The following is a 12,061-nucleotide window of genomic DNA, read 5'->3' as shown; positions in this document are numbered from 1 at the left end:
GTGGCGCCGAGAGCTTTTGCTTCTTTCTCCTGCCAGGGAGGCTGGATGTAGGCTTTGGGCTTCTTCCAGAACTAGACGAACTAACGACAAGGGAAGAGAAGCTGGCTTCCCAGGCCGTCTCCCCTGTCCCAAACTTTTCCTCGCAGGCGGAGGGTGGATGGGCGAAGGGAGGAAGCGGGGCCGGGAAAGGTGGGGCCAGCCGTTCCCTCCCCGCCAGGCTGCCGCGGCTCTGGAATGCCAATCGGGACGCTGCTTGGTGAGTGTGTCTTTAAATCCGAGACCCCCGCCCCCTTGGCGGCTGGGGCCGGGGCTCGGGCTGGCAGGGCGGCGGCGGGCTCGGTGATTGGCGGCCTGGCCGGATCCGCCCCTCGGCTTGGGGGTCGTGGGGCACGCGGAGCGGAGCGGAGCGGAGCGGCGCGCTCGGGCTGGGGCGGGCAGCTCTCTTCGCCGGCGAGCGGGGCTCCTTCTCTCGTGGCCTCGCCTCGTCGCGCCCGCCCTGCCAGCCTCCGGAACTGCCTCTGCCCACGGATGGGCTGGGGAAGTTGGGAGGAGCCAGCCGGAGCCCGCGCCGGGCGCGACCCGCCGCTGCCTGACTCGGCGCCCGCCGTTCGGGCGCAGCGCGCCAGCCGCAGGAGCGCGGATGCCCCGGAGTCGCGGGCTGACAGGTACCGATGCGTCCGGACCCGGGCTGGCGAGGGAGGACTGATTCAGGAGTTCTCTGGGCACTCCCGGGCCGGGGCTTCTCCGACCACCCACTCCCCATCCCCCAGCTCGCACGCCTCCCTGGGCTCCGCGGAGAAGAGAGGTCCTGGGCCCCCACCCAGACCCGCGCGGGATCATTGCCTGGGAGAGAAGCGGAACCTCACATATTAAACAGTGAGGAGTTACTGAGTCGTTTTGTCTGTCCGGCTCTGGGCTACCGACTTCCTCGAGGAGGTTTCCCTCGGACTGGGGTAGATGTGAGCTGGCGACACCTCCACTCGTAATGGCTAGGCCTGGGGCAAGGCCCAAGTGCTGGGCTTCCTGTGCAGCTGCGGCGAGGCAGGACGCTTCATGATCCACACCTGGGGTCCCTGGGCTCGTCTTTAGGGGCTTGAGGCCCATGGCACCGGGAAGAGTCCAGAGAACCCAGTGGGTGCAAGCTTTGATGCTGGGCCTCATCTGGTCCTTTTCTTCTGTAGGCCTGGGTCTCCGAGGGGAGCCCCCTTTTCATCTTCAGTGGTTTTTCCTGAAGGGGCAAGAGGCCTGTCAGAAAGCAGAGTGCAGTGTGCGGGAGACTGTTGCCCTGGACTTTCGAAAGTGGCCAGGGTGGTTGGAACCTGTTCTTATCTCTTGGGGAGTCAGAAATGGAAGGAAAGCTCCCTGACTTAGGGAAGCTTCTCAGCTTCCCTACTCTCTCGACCAGAATTCCAGGCACCGACTCCTTGGCTTCCTGCAGAGCAACCTGGACCCGTGACTGAGCATTTCTTAAAAGCCAGGGAGGGTAGGAGTGGTGCAAGGTGTTGGAGGGTTCTCCCCTTAGGTGGCTCAGCCCCACGGGGGGAGACAAGACATAAACACAAAGAAAGTTCACTAAGGCAGGGTTTCAATCCCAGTCCTGGACTAATAGTAATACTAGTGGAAATACCAAGAGCATACACATGATTAATTGCTGAGTGAGTGATACGGTCTGCAGTTGCTAGGGGAGCTGGGATGCAGTTCTCAGGCAGCCGTGCAAATATGTTTAAAATGTTCTGTCTCCATACCCACCCTTTGTGATTACCGTGCTAGTGGTTAGGCCCTCTCACCACTTCCATGGACAGGGCGCAGCTGGAGCGTGCCCCAGCCCCACTCCCAGGTGTTTTTTGTGTTTCTGCTGGTGGATTTCTGAAGAAGCACATTTGGTTTCTGGGGTCAGGCTAACCATAGGACTCTCCCAGCCTCCTTGGGGCTGTTGAGGTTTAGGGTCTAGATCCAGCCTTACAGGAGGAAGTCCTCTCTTCCTTTCGGAAGAGCCTCTATCGCTGGGGGCTGGGGATGAGTTTGTCAGGCTGGAGGCCCTGAGCCAGACACTGTTTCCTGTGAGTGCAGACAGACAATCTTCCCCTCGCTGGCCATCGGGGGTTGGAGTTGGGGTGTTGGAGGTAGGCAGGCCTGGCAGGGCTGGTTTGAGGTGAGTGGTACCTGGGGCATCCTGACCTCACTTCTGAGGTTCTGCTTTGTCTAGGGCTCTGTCCTCTCCCGCATCATCCCTGGCAAGTTTCTGTTTTCTGGAACACTTTGCAGAGGTGGCAGTGTGCTCGTGCCTGTGGCCTTGGGAGCTGTTCTGGGGGTGGGTGTTGCTGAACTCACCCTTTAGCCCTTGGCCGGCACTGTGAGTACTTGGGTGAACACACCCACCTGCCTCCAAACAGGTGGCACACACAGGGTCACCTGGGCACAGGTGGGGAATGCTGGCATGAGGAGAGATGTGCGTGCGTGCTCAGGTTTATAACTGTGTGGGCAAGGGCAGTGAGGAACTGGATACAGATGGACACGAAGGCAGTGGAGGTGGGCAAGCAACCCAAGGCACACGCACGTGCAGGGGCAGACAGTGTGAACACACAAGTGTGGACCACGCACAGGCCGCAGATACTCTATAGATGGACCTACGCTATCATGGAGATTTGGCTGATGGAAGTGGACAGACATATGGGTGGGCTCACGGAAGCACAGACAGGGATGTGAGCTGACATTCACCAACGCGAGACATGGAGCCACGTGGACGTGCCTTGAATCCTGGGCAGACATGGAGTTGGCTCTGGGCACCTGGGACACACACAGACACTTATACCTGCTGAATCTTCCGACAGCAGAGGGCAGAACACAGTCGGAGGTAGGTACCAAGATATAGTCCGAGGCAAGTGGTGCTCAGTTATCCCTGTGACTCTGCGTGGCAGCAGTGCCTGAAAGCTGACCTGTTTGGGGTGGAGGTGGTACAGGTGCTGTGTGGTGTGGCTTCATTTCTGGACTCCCGCTTTGGAGTTTGAAGACCCCAAAGGGCTCAGTATCCTCTGTTTCACCCTGAGAGTTCTTTGACCTCCCTCCTCCCTAAGTTACAGGGCTGGGTGCATGCCTTAAACACCATCAGGGACTTCTTGAACTTTGAGGCTCATCTCCCCTGGGTCTCCAGAGCTTCCTGAAGTGAGGTCGTGTGGTCAGGGTAGGGGAGGTACCTGGCTGGGGACTCTCCTTCTGAGCCCAAGCCTGAGGGTTTTTGGCAGGGAAGGGACAACCCCTGGGAAAGAGAAAGAGTAGATATGCAGTTGGGTCTTTGATGAGACCTTTGCTTTCTGGTATGGACTGCCCCTCCCCCTAACCCTTGGACAGGGAAGGCCCTCCTGCCCCCAATCTGGCTATGGCTCAACCTGGAGATTGGGAGATACAGCTCGACACTAACTCACCCTGTTACCTGGGCAAGTTACTTAATGTCTTAACTAACTCATCTTTAAAGTGAAACGTCTCGTCTTTAAAATGGTGCCAGTAACCCCTTGCCCTTGGGGTGTGGTGAGGGTTAAATGTGAGATAATCAGTGGAAAGTGTGTGGCCCAGGGTCTGGCACAGAGCGAGCACTGTCAGTGGAGCCTTGGTGACCAGCCTTCCCCTGTGGCCAGGACTCTCCAGAGCTGCTTCAGCAGCCAGGTGCCTGGCCCTGGGAAGGAAGGCTAGCAGGCCAGGCACCTCTGGTTTGAAACATGGAGGGCTTTGTCCTCACCTCCTGCCCACCAGTCGCTCCTTAGCCCTGTGGGACCTCTGCACGCCTGCAAGCAGGATGTATGAAGCTTGGGTCTGCCTCCTGCTGGGCCTCTGGGAGGGGAGCCAGTGGTTTGCTAAGAATAGCCCCAAATTATGGCTCTGCCTCCCAGCGGGCAGCCGTGCATCTTCCCAGCCTGGGCCAGGGGGCTTGCAGATGGGCCTTTTGTGTTTCCTGGAACTGGTGCTCAGCACCGGGATGAGCTTGGGAGCAGCAGGCCGGATCTGGGAGGAGGCCCTGCTGTTCTTCCTAGGTGTTTGGCTGGGACCTGGGGAAAGAGAAGGTCCGGGGAGAACTAGTCTTTAAAATCTCTGAGTTCCTCTTACACTTAGAGCTTGTCCTGACAAGTGACCCATCTTCCTACCCCTCAACAGACCTGTAGCGATTAAGAATACCGGAGGCTTCCCTGGTGGCGCAGTGGTTGAGAGTCCGCCTGCCGATGCAGGGGACACGGGTTCGTGCCCTGGTCCGGGAAGATCCCACATGCCGCGGAGCGGCTGGGCCCGTGAGCCATGGCCGCTGAGCCTGCGCGTCTGGAGCCTGTGCTCCGCAACAGGAGAGGCCACAACAGTGAGAGGCCCGCATACCACAAAAAAAACGAATACCGGGCCCGGAACCAGACCACTATGGTCTGAATTTCGGCTTCCTCTCTTGCTAGCTGTATGGCACCAGACAATTCACTTAACCTCTCTGTGCCTGATTCCCTTGTGTAGCAGGATTAATAATAGTAACTCCCTTATGAGAATGTCACAAGGGTGAAAGGAGGTGGCACATGGAGAGCCCTTGGGGTAGTGTGTGGCTCATAGTAGGTGCTCAGTAAACATTAGGTGCTTCTATTACCATGGTTCCAGTTAATCTCAGCAGAGGGAGAGACCTGTGAGGCCCCAGAGGCCAGGCTGTTTGCACAGTGCCTCATGGTGGAAAGGCAACAGGATGGCTTCGTGGTTCCAATTCCTGGGCTTTCCTGCCCCCAGGTTCAGTATGAGGTGCAGGGGACCAAAGGTGAGTGAGACTCAGTCGCTGCCAGATGAGAGAGGCACATGTCTACCTTCTCCCACTGGTACCTTCCCAGGGCCTGTGCCAGCTGTGATTGGAGCCAGAGGGAGGGAAGGGCTTGCCTGGGGATGGGGTCGTGCTTCAGGTGGGCTTTGAAGGATGGCCAAGAGTTTGCAAGGATGAGAAAGGCTTCCCAAGCAGAATGAGCAGCCCATGCAGAGATGTGACAGCTTGGCGTGTTTAGGGAACGTGAGAAGATCCACGGACCTGGGGTGGGACCCACGCTCAGCACTCCTGGCCTGTCAGGAGAGACCTTTCTGCGACCTGCTGTCCCTCCCACACTGGGCTCAGAGGTAGCCCTGGTGTGCCTCTTAGGACATAAGCTAGAGGTCCCCCGGAATTCTGACCTCCCCCTTTCCTTTAAAGAATCACATTCACTGTCCCCCCCATTCTCCAGGGGACCTTCCCACCCTCTTATAAAGGCCTGCCAGCCCTTCCTGGGACCCCTCATTATTGAGCTGGGGACTCCAGACTGCTCTCACCCCAGCATCAACATGCCTGTTTTTGCTCTTAGCTGAGATGCCTATAGGTTAACAGGTCCCCTTCCTCAGGAATGAACTGAAGCCTTTGAAACCTCTCCTAAGGAGTGAATGTCTAATAGTAGAATTAGAAGGTGTTTTATTTCCTGTAACTGACATGTGGACTGGCTTTAGCTCTGAAGGATGCCCCTGCTTGGGCTGGAGCTGGGGCACACTGATGAGGGAGAGACATGGGGCATCTGGGGTTACCTCCATGCCCATGGCAGGCAGTAGAAAGCATCTTGGAACTGGGTGTGCCGCTCCTGACCCTGCGGGCTCCCAGGGAGCTGGGCTTTCAGAAATTCCAGGAGGAGGGAGGGTGTGGTGCTGGGACAGCTGTGGGTGCACGGCTTGGCTTCTCTCCCTCGCCCATGAGAAACAGCCCCACTGCCAAGAGGCTGGGTCGGGGGCATGTCGGGGGGCAGGGGAGGAGAGAAGTGAGTGCCCTCAGGTGACCTTGGGCTTTGCCGGACTCTGCATCCTGCTGAGCCCCAGGCTCTGCCTATCTGCAGGCGGTGTGTCTTCTGTCCTGGCCCTCCCCAGAGTGGAGGACCGGGACACTGGGCATTTTTGAAGATTCTGTTTAGAAAGCACAGAGGGGAACTTCTCCCCTTTTCCTTTTCCTTTTCTTGGAACTGCAGACCCCAGAAAAGAGTTCACCCCTCTCCTGCCCGTCACAAAGTGGCTGGTGGATGTGTCCACTTTGACTGCTGCCCTCTAGTTACTGAGTCCTTCTCCTGGGTCCCTGACGTTGGTGCCGACCCCTCAACTCCCCAGGGCCCTGACTGGCAGGACCTAGAAGACCTCATCCACCCTGGATCTGATCGGAACCCTCCCTACCCCCATCCTTGCTTTAGCCTTCGTTAGATCACCCGCTTGGTGGTGCTCACTCCCTGCCCCCGTGGCAGCCCCATCTGTTGGTGGAGCTCGCAGACTTTGGGAGTCTCCTGCAGGTGCTGTGCTGGCTTGCTCCGAGGTCTGTCGGGAAGCTCTGGTTTTCAAATGCCCCAGAGCCAAGGGCCTCTCTGGAGATCGGCCCCGGTGCCGCAGAGCCTTCCGGGGAAGTGCAGAGCAGGTCTCTCTCTTCTGCTGGGTGTAGATGCTCTGAACTGGGTCTGAGGCATCGGTGGATAAGCCCAGGACCAGCAGTTGACTGCTTCCTCTGAGCCCAGTTTTCTCATCTGCAAAATGGGCGTAATAAATTTTTACGTCTACTTAAAATTAAAAAAAAAAATTGAGGTGAAAGTCACTTGACGTAAAATTGACCATGTTGAAGTACACAGTCGAGTGGCATCGAGTACATTCGCAGTGTTGTGGGACCACCACTTCCATCAAGTTCCAAAACATTTTCATCACCCCAAAGGAAGACCCCTTTCTCATTAAGCACTGACTCCATTCCTTCTACCTCACTTAGAAAGGAAGTTTTATTGAGGTACACATACCATAACAGTCACCCAGCCTAGGGGGCAGCTGGCTGAGTGTCGGTGAAGGTCATGGGCGTGCAGCCCCACTCCAGTCGAGTGTGTGAACGCTTCCATCACCCAGAAGCTTTCCTGGGGCTCCCCTGCCGTCAGTAGCCACTCCCACGCCTGGTCCCAGGCCGCTTATCTCCTGTCACTCTGGTTTTGCTTTTTTCTAGATTTTCACATAAGTAGACTCAGGCAGATAATAGGTATATTTTATTTCTGCCTATTCAACTAAGCGTAATGTTCTCGAGTCTCGTCCACGTTGTCCTGTGTTCCAGGAGTGCCTTCCTTTTTCATCCCAATGTGTGCAGGGAGCATAGCTTGTTTACCGAGTTTCCAGTTGATGGATGTCTACCCTGCTTTTGAAAATGTTTTCAGTTAAAAGAAAATTAAGTAGTTATCTTTATGAAGGATTCAGGTAGTAGCTTCAGAGAGAGAGAGAGAGTAAAATCTGAAAGCCACTTCCCCCTCCTGACTGACTCTCTTCCCCCGAGGCATCCCTCTCAGCAATTTGTGAATATCCCACCGTCTTCTTTTCTGTGCCTCTGTGTGAGTTTGTATAGTTTCGATTTGGGGATATAGATGGGATGGCACTTGGGCCAGGGTTCTGGGGCCCGCTTCTTCACTTAGCCCTTGGTCTTGGGGGTGTTCCCAGCACAGCCGTCTGAGTTCTCCGTGTTCCCTGGGAGCCAGCCCTGAGCTGAGGGCCCAGAGGTGGGGGCCTGGGCCAGATGAACAGGTGTCCACTCCCTCCCCCTCCTCCGGCTCCGAGCTGGGGCTCAGTGAACCTTTGGGGAGACAGAAGGCGGCTTCCTGGAGGTGGTCAGTTCCAAGAGGTTTGTGGAGGGAGGGAGGCATTGGGACAAAAGGGGTCCGTCTGTCAGGGGTGGACGTGCACTCCTGCTGGCTTCAGCAGCGCCTCCCACCCAGCAGCTGCCGGCAGGGGCTTCCTCTTCCTGTCTCTGTAAAGTGCCGCTGGAAGGAATAGGCCCAAGGAGAGGGAGATTTGCTGGGTCGACAGAAGATGGGCCCTTGAGGCCTCCGTTCTTGTTGCCGCGGAGTTGCCCCTTGCTGAGGCTGGAGGCAAGCAGCGTGCTTGGATAGGGACCCTGTCCTGCGGGCAGGCTGTGCTGGGTGAGTGTGGGTGAAGGGTGGGGATGTTGGCTGCCTCCCCTGGATGGGGACTGCCTGTGCTCAGATGTGCTGGCTCCTGGCTCTACGCCATCCCCAGCCAGCTGGGTCACTGAGGTGCTGAATCTTTATTGTCATGCTTCTTTCCTTGAGGCTGCCTCTGATGTATACTGAATCACATTCCCTGCATACTTACTGACATTGGTTGTTTTCATTGTTTTTAAGTTTTTCCGAATTTAATAATTCAAATAGTGCCTTAATGCTGTTGTATGAAGTGGATTCCAAGAGATAGGAATCCTGTGTTGTGGTGTCTGAGGGCAGCCACCTGCTCACCCAGGGTGGGCTTGGCTTGTGACTTAGGATTTCATCTTAGCCTCTGTCTCCTGAGCCCTTGGCCACAGTGTAGGGGGAGGAAGAGTAGAGTAGGCCTGAAAGGGAAGCGGTGAATAGGTGGGTTTGTTGATTTCCCTGTGATTTTTTCCAGCGCAGTGCAGCTCAAACCTGGGTAATAGGTTGACCCATCCCCCGCTTTTAAAAATAGCTTTATTGAGATTTAACTCACAAGCCATACAGTTCAGTGATGTAAAGTGTACAGTTCAATAGCTTTTAGTGTATTCAAAGAGTTGTACATCTGTCCCTATAGTCTAATTTTACAACATTTTCATTAAACCAGAAAAATACCCTGTACTCATTAGTCATCAGTCCCCACCCCACAAGTCTGCTTTCTGTCTCTATAGATTTGCTTGTTCTGGACATTTCATATGAATGGAATCATAAGTATGTCTGGACTCCCTTTTCAAGGAAAGAAAAAGCCTCACCTGTTGATTTAAATTTTCTTATTAGAATATAACTTAAATGTACAAATATAAAACTAGGTGTAAGTGCCTCAGACTTACATAGTTTTTACATAAGTATAAAGCAAACATGAAATAAAGCCAGAAAAAAACTAATAAAACCAGAAAGCCGGCCCATTTCAAATGAGCAATGTTAATTTAATTGGAAGGACGTGAACTGAAATGAAATTGCCGTCGTTGGGTTGATAGCAGAGAGCTGGCCCCTTCTGTTTCCCCTGCTTCTGTCACTTGTGCCTGCTGGGCTGGCTGGCTGGTTTGGGGTGATTCTGATTACAGTTGTCCCTCGGCAGCATCCTGGGTGGGGGAATTGGTTTCAGGACCCTCACGGATTCCAAAGTCAAGATGCTCAAGTCCCTTGTATAAAAACGGCACAGTATTTGCATATAACCTATACACATCCTCCCCTATCTTTTAAATCATCTCTAGATTACTTATAATACCTAGTATAATGTAAATGTTATGTTGATCGTTGTAAATACAATGTAAATGCTATGTAAATAGTTGCCAGCACACGGCAAATTCAAGTTTTGCTTTTTGGAACTTTCTGGAATTTTTTTTTTTTTCCAAATTTTTTCAATCTGAGGTTGGTTGAATCCGAGGATTACAGAACCCAAAGATGTGGCTGGCCGACTATACCCACCTTTGAGCCTGAACTGCCAATGAGTAATCCCCAAATGGCTGTTTTAATAGTACACTTGATAACCTGGAAAGCTGGCTCATTTGATCAAAGATACGGGTGTACTCATGGCGTTATTGAAATCTACATATAGTGGCTGTTAAGCCCACTTCTCGTGGGAATCCGGAATTTGGCACAGAGATGGGCTTTGCTCTATTCACGTGGGTGCTCTCAACATGAACACAGTCCTGACTGCTAAGAGATTGGGCCTTTGAACTGGGCACATCCAGGCTGCCATGGGCTACAGGGTGGCTCAGTTCTCCACCCCACCCCCTTCTCTTCTTTGAAGCACAACCTTTGTTTGTGTTGTGCGCAGTGATGTCATTTGGCCTTCACAAAGAAGGAACTGAATCATAAACACAGGAGCAGGCCGGAGCCCCAAATTGCACAGCAGCACTTGCTTGTGAGATGGTCATTTGGATGTCCCAGGGCATGCTCTCATTATTTTAAAAAATTTTTTTATTATTATTTTTTATTTTTTAACATTTTTATTGGAGACTTTTTAAAATTGAGGTGAAATTCATATAACATAAAATTAACTGTTTCAAAGTGTGCAATTCAGTGGTATTTAGCACATTCACAAAATTGTGCAACCATCACGTCTACCTAATTCCAAAACATGGAAAAAATTTTTATTTTATTGTGGTAAGAACACTTAACATGAGAACTACCCTCTTAACAAATTTTTTTTTTTTTTTGCGGTACGCGGGCCTCACACTGTTGTGGCCTCTCCCGTTGCGGAACACAGGCTCCAACGCGCAGGCTCAGCGGCCATGGCTCACAGGCCCAGCCGCTCCGCGGCACGTGGGATCTTCCCAGACCAGGGCATGAACCCGTGTCCCCTGCATCGGCAGGCGGACTCTCAACCACTGCGCCACCAGGGAATCCCATAATATCTTACTTTTGACTATAAGGACAATGCTGTACAGCAGATCTCTAGAGCTGATTCACCTTGCTTAACCGAAACTTTGTGCCTGTTGATTAGGAACTCCCCATTTCTCCCTTCGCCCAGCCCCTGGCAACCACCATTCCATTTATGAATTTGACTACTTTAGATCCCTCATGTAAGTGGAAGCATGCAGTCTTGTCTTTCTGTGACTGGCTTATTTCACTTAGCGTAATGTCCTCAAGGTTTGTCCATGTGCTCGCATACTGCAGAATTTCCTTCTTTTTAAAGACTGAATAATATTCCATCGTGTGTATGTACCATTCATCCATCGATGGACGTTTGGGTTGCTTCCACCTCTTGGCTGTTGTGTCTCATGCTGTAGTGAACGTGGGTACGCTAATACCTCTTTTGAGATCCTGATTTCAGTTCTTTTGGATAAATACCCAGAAGTGGGACTGCTGGATCATCTGGAAGTTCTATTTTTAATTTTTAGGAACCTGTGTGCAGTTTTCCACAGTGGCTGCACCACACTACGTTCCCACCAACAGCGTGCAAGGGTTCCAATTTCTCCACATCCTTGCCAACACTTGTCTTTTGTTTTTTTGATAATAGCCATCCTGACAGGTGTGAGGTGATATCTCATTGTGCTTTTGATCTGCATTTCCTTGATGATTAGTAACGTTCAGTATCCAAAACATACTCATCACCCCAAAGGAAACTCTGTATCTCTAAAGCCGTCACTCCTGATTCCCCCTCTCCCCAGCCCCTGGCACCACTAATCTACGCTCTTGTCTCTGTGGATTTACCTCTTTTGGGTATTTCATAGAAATGGAATCATACGATACGTGACTTTTTGTGTCTGGGCTTCTTTCACTTGGTGTAATGTTAGCGAAGTTCGACTACATTGTAGTGTGTATCGGTGCTTCATTTCTTTTTGTGGCTGAATAATAATCCACTGTGTGAATATACCACGTTCTGTTTATCCATTTATCATTTGACGGACATTTAGATTGTTCCTACCTTTTGGCTGTTGTGACTAGAACATTCATGTACCTGTTTTCAGTTCTCTTGGGTATGTACCTAGGAATGGAATTGCTGGGTCATATGATAATTCCATGGTTAACTGTTTGGGTTTGATATTCTGGAATTAGGTAATAGTGATGGTTGTACAACAATGTGAATGTATTAAATGCCACCGAATTGTGTATTTTATAAGGGTGAACTTCATGGTTATGTGAATTAAATCCCAGTGGTGAGGGGGACAGGGGAGAGCTCACGGATCCCGAAGCAGACATCCTTGGAGTCTGGATCGAGTCATATTCTCAGCTCTGGGCAACCCAGAGTCCTCGTCACCTCTTGGGATCCTGTGGGCTTCCTGGGTGGTGAGGACACTGGGCTTCAGCCCCATTGTCCCTGTTTGGGGTGGTAGGTGGGAGCTGTCTGCCTCCCAGCCTTAAATCGCCCTGGCCCTTTCTGGCTTCTAAATGAGAGGTGCTCACTGTAGAACTCAGTGCCCTCAGTTTCTCCACCTGTGATGTGGGCCCGTGAGCAGCCAGCCGTGGCCGTGGCCCGGGCTCTGTGGGCAGCAAGGCCCGTAGTGGGTCAGACGTGTGGCAGGTCAGACCTCCGATGCCACCTTCCCCTCTCTGGCTTTCGTATTGCTTTCCAGAGGGAGCCGCACAGGCCTCAGGACCGGCTC

At 52.8% G+C, this 12,061-nt stretch overlaps 1 protein-coding gene across 4 annotated transcripts in view; it reads left to right on the top strand.

Annotated features, from left to right (window-relative positions):
• Positions 1-272: 272 nt before the first annotated feature.
• PALD1 (phosphatase domain containing paladin 1) overlaps positions 273-12,061 on the top strand; it is an 84,885-nt gene continuing 73,096 nt past the window's right edge. For 3 of the 4 annotated variants that reach the window (XM_079900553.1, XM_079900550.1, XM_079900552.1), the window contains exon 1: positions 273-665. The gene's annotated coding sequence lies outside the window, so the exon portion shown is untranslated. Of the gene's footprint in view, positions 666-7,817; positions 7,947-12,061 lie in introns of those variants that run through there. The other variant, XM_079900551.1, reaches the window with a different exon arrangement.

This window comes from Stenella coeruleoalba (assembly GCF_951394435.1).
Source record: "Stenella coeruleoalba genome assembly, chromosome: 16".
Lineage (NCBI taxonomy): Eukaryota > Metazoa > Chordata > Mammalia > Artiodactyla > Delphinidae > Stenella > Stenella coeruleoalba.
This window is presented reverse-complemented; position numbering and strand designations above follow the sequence as displayed.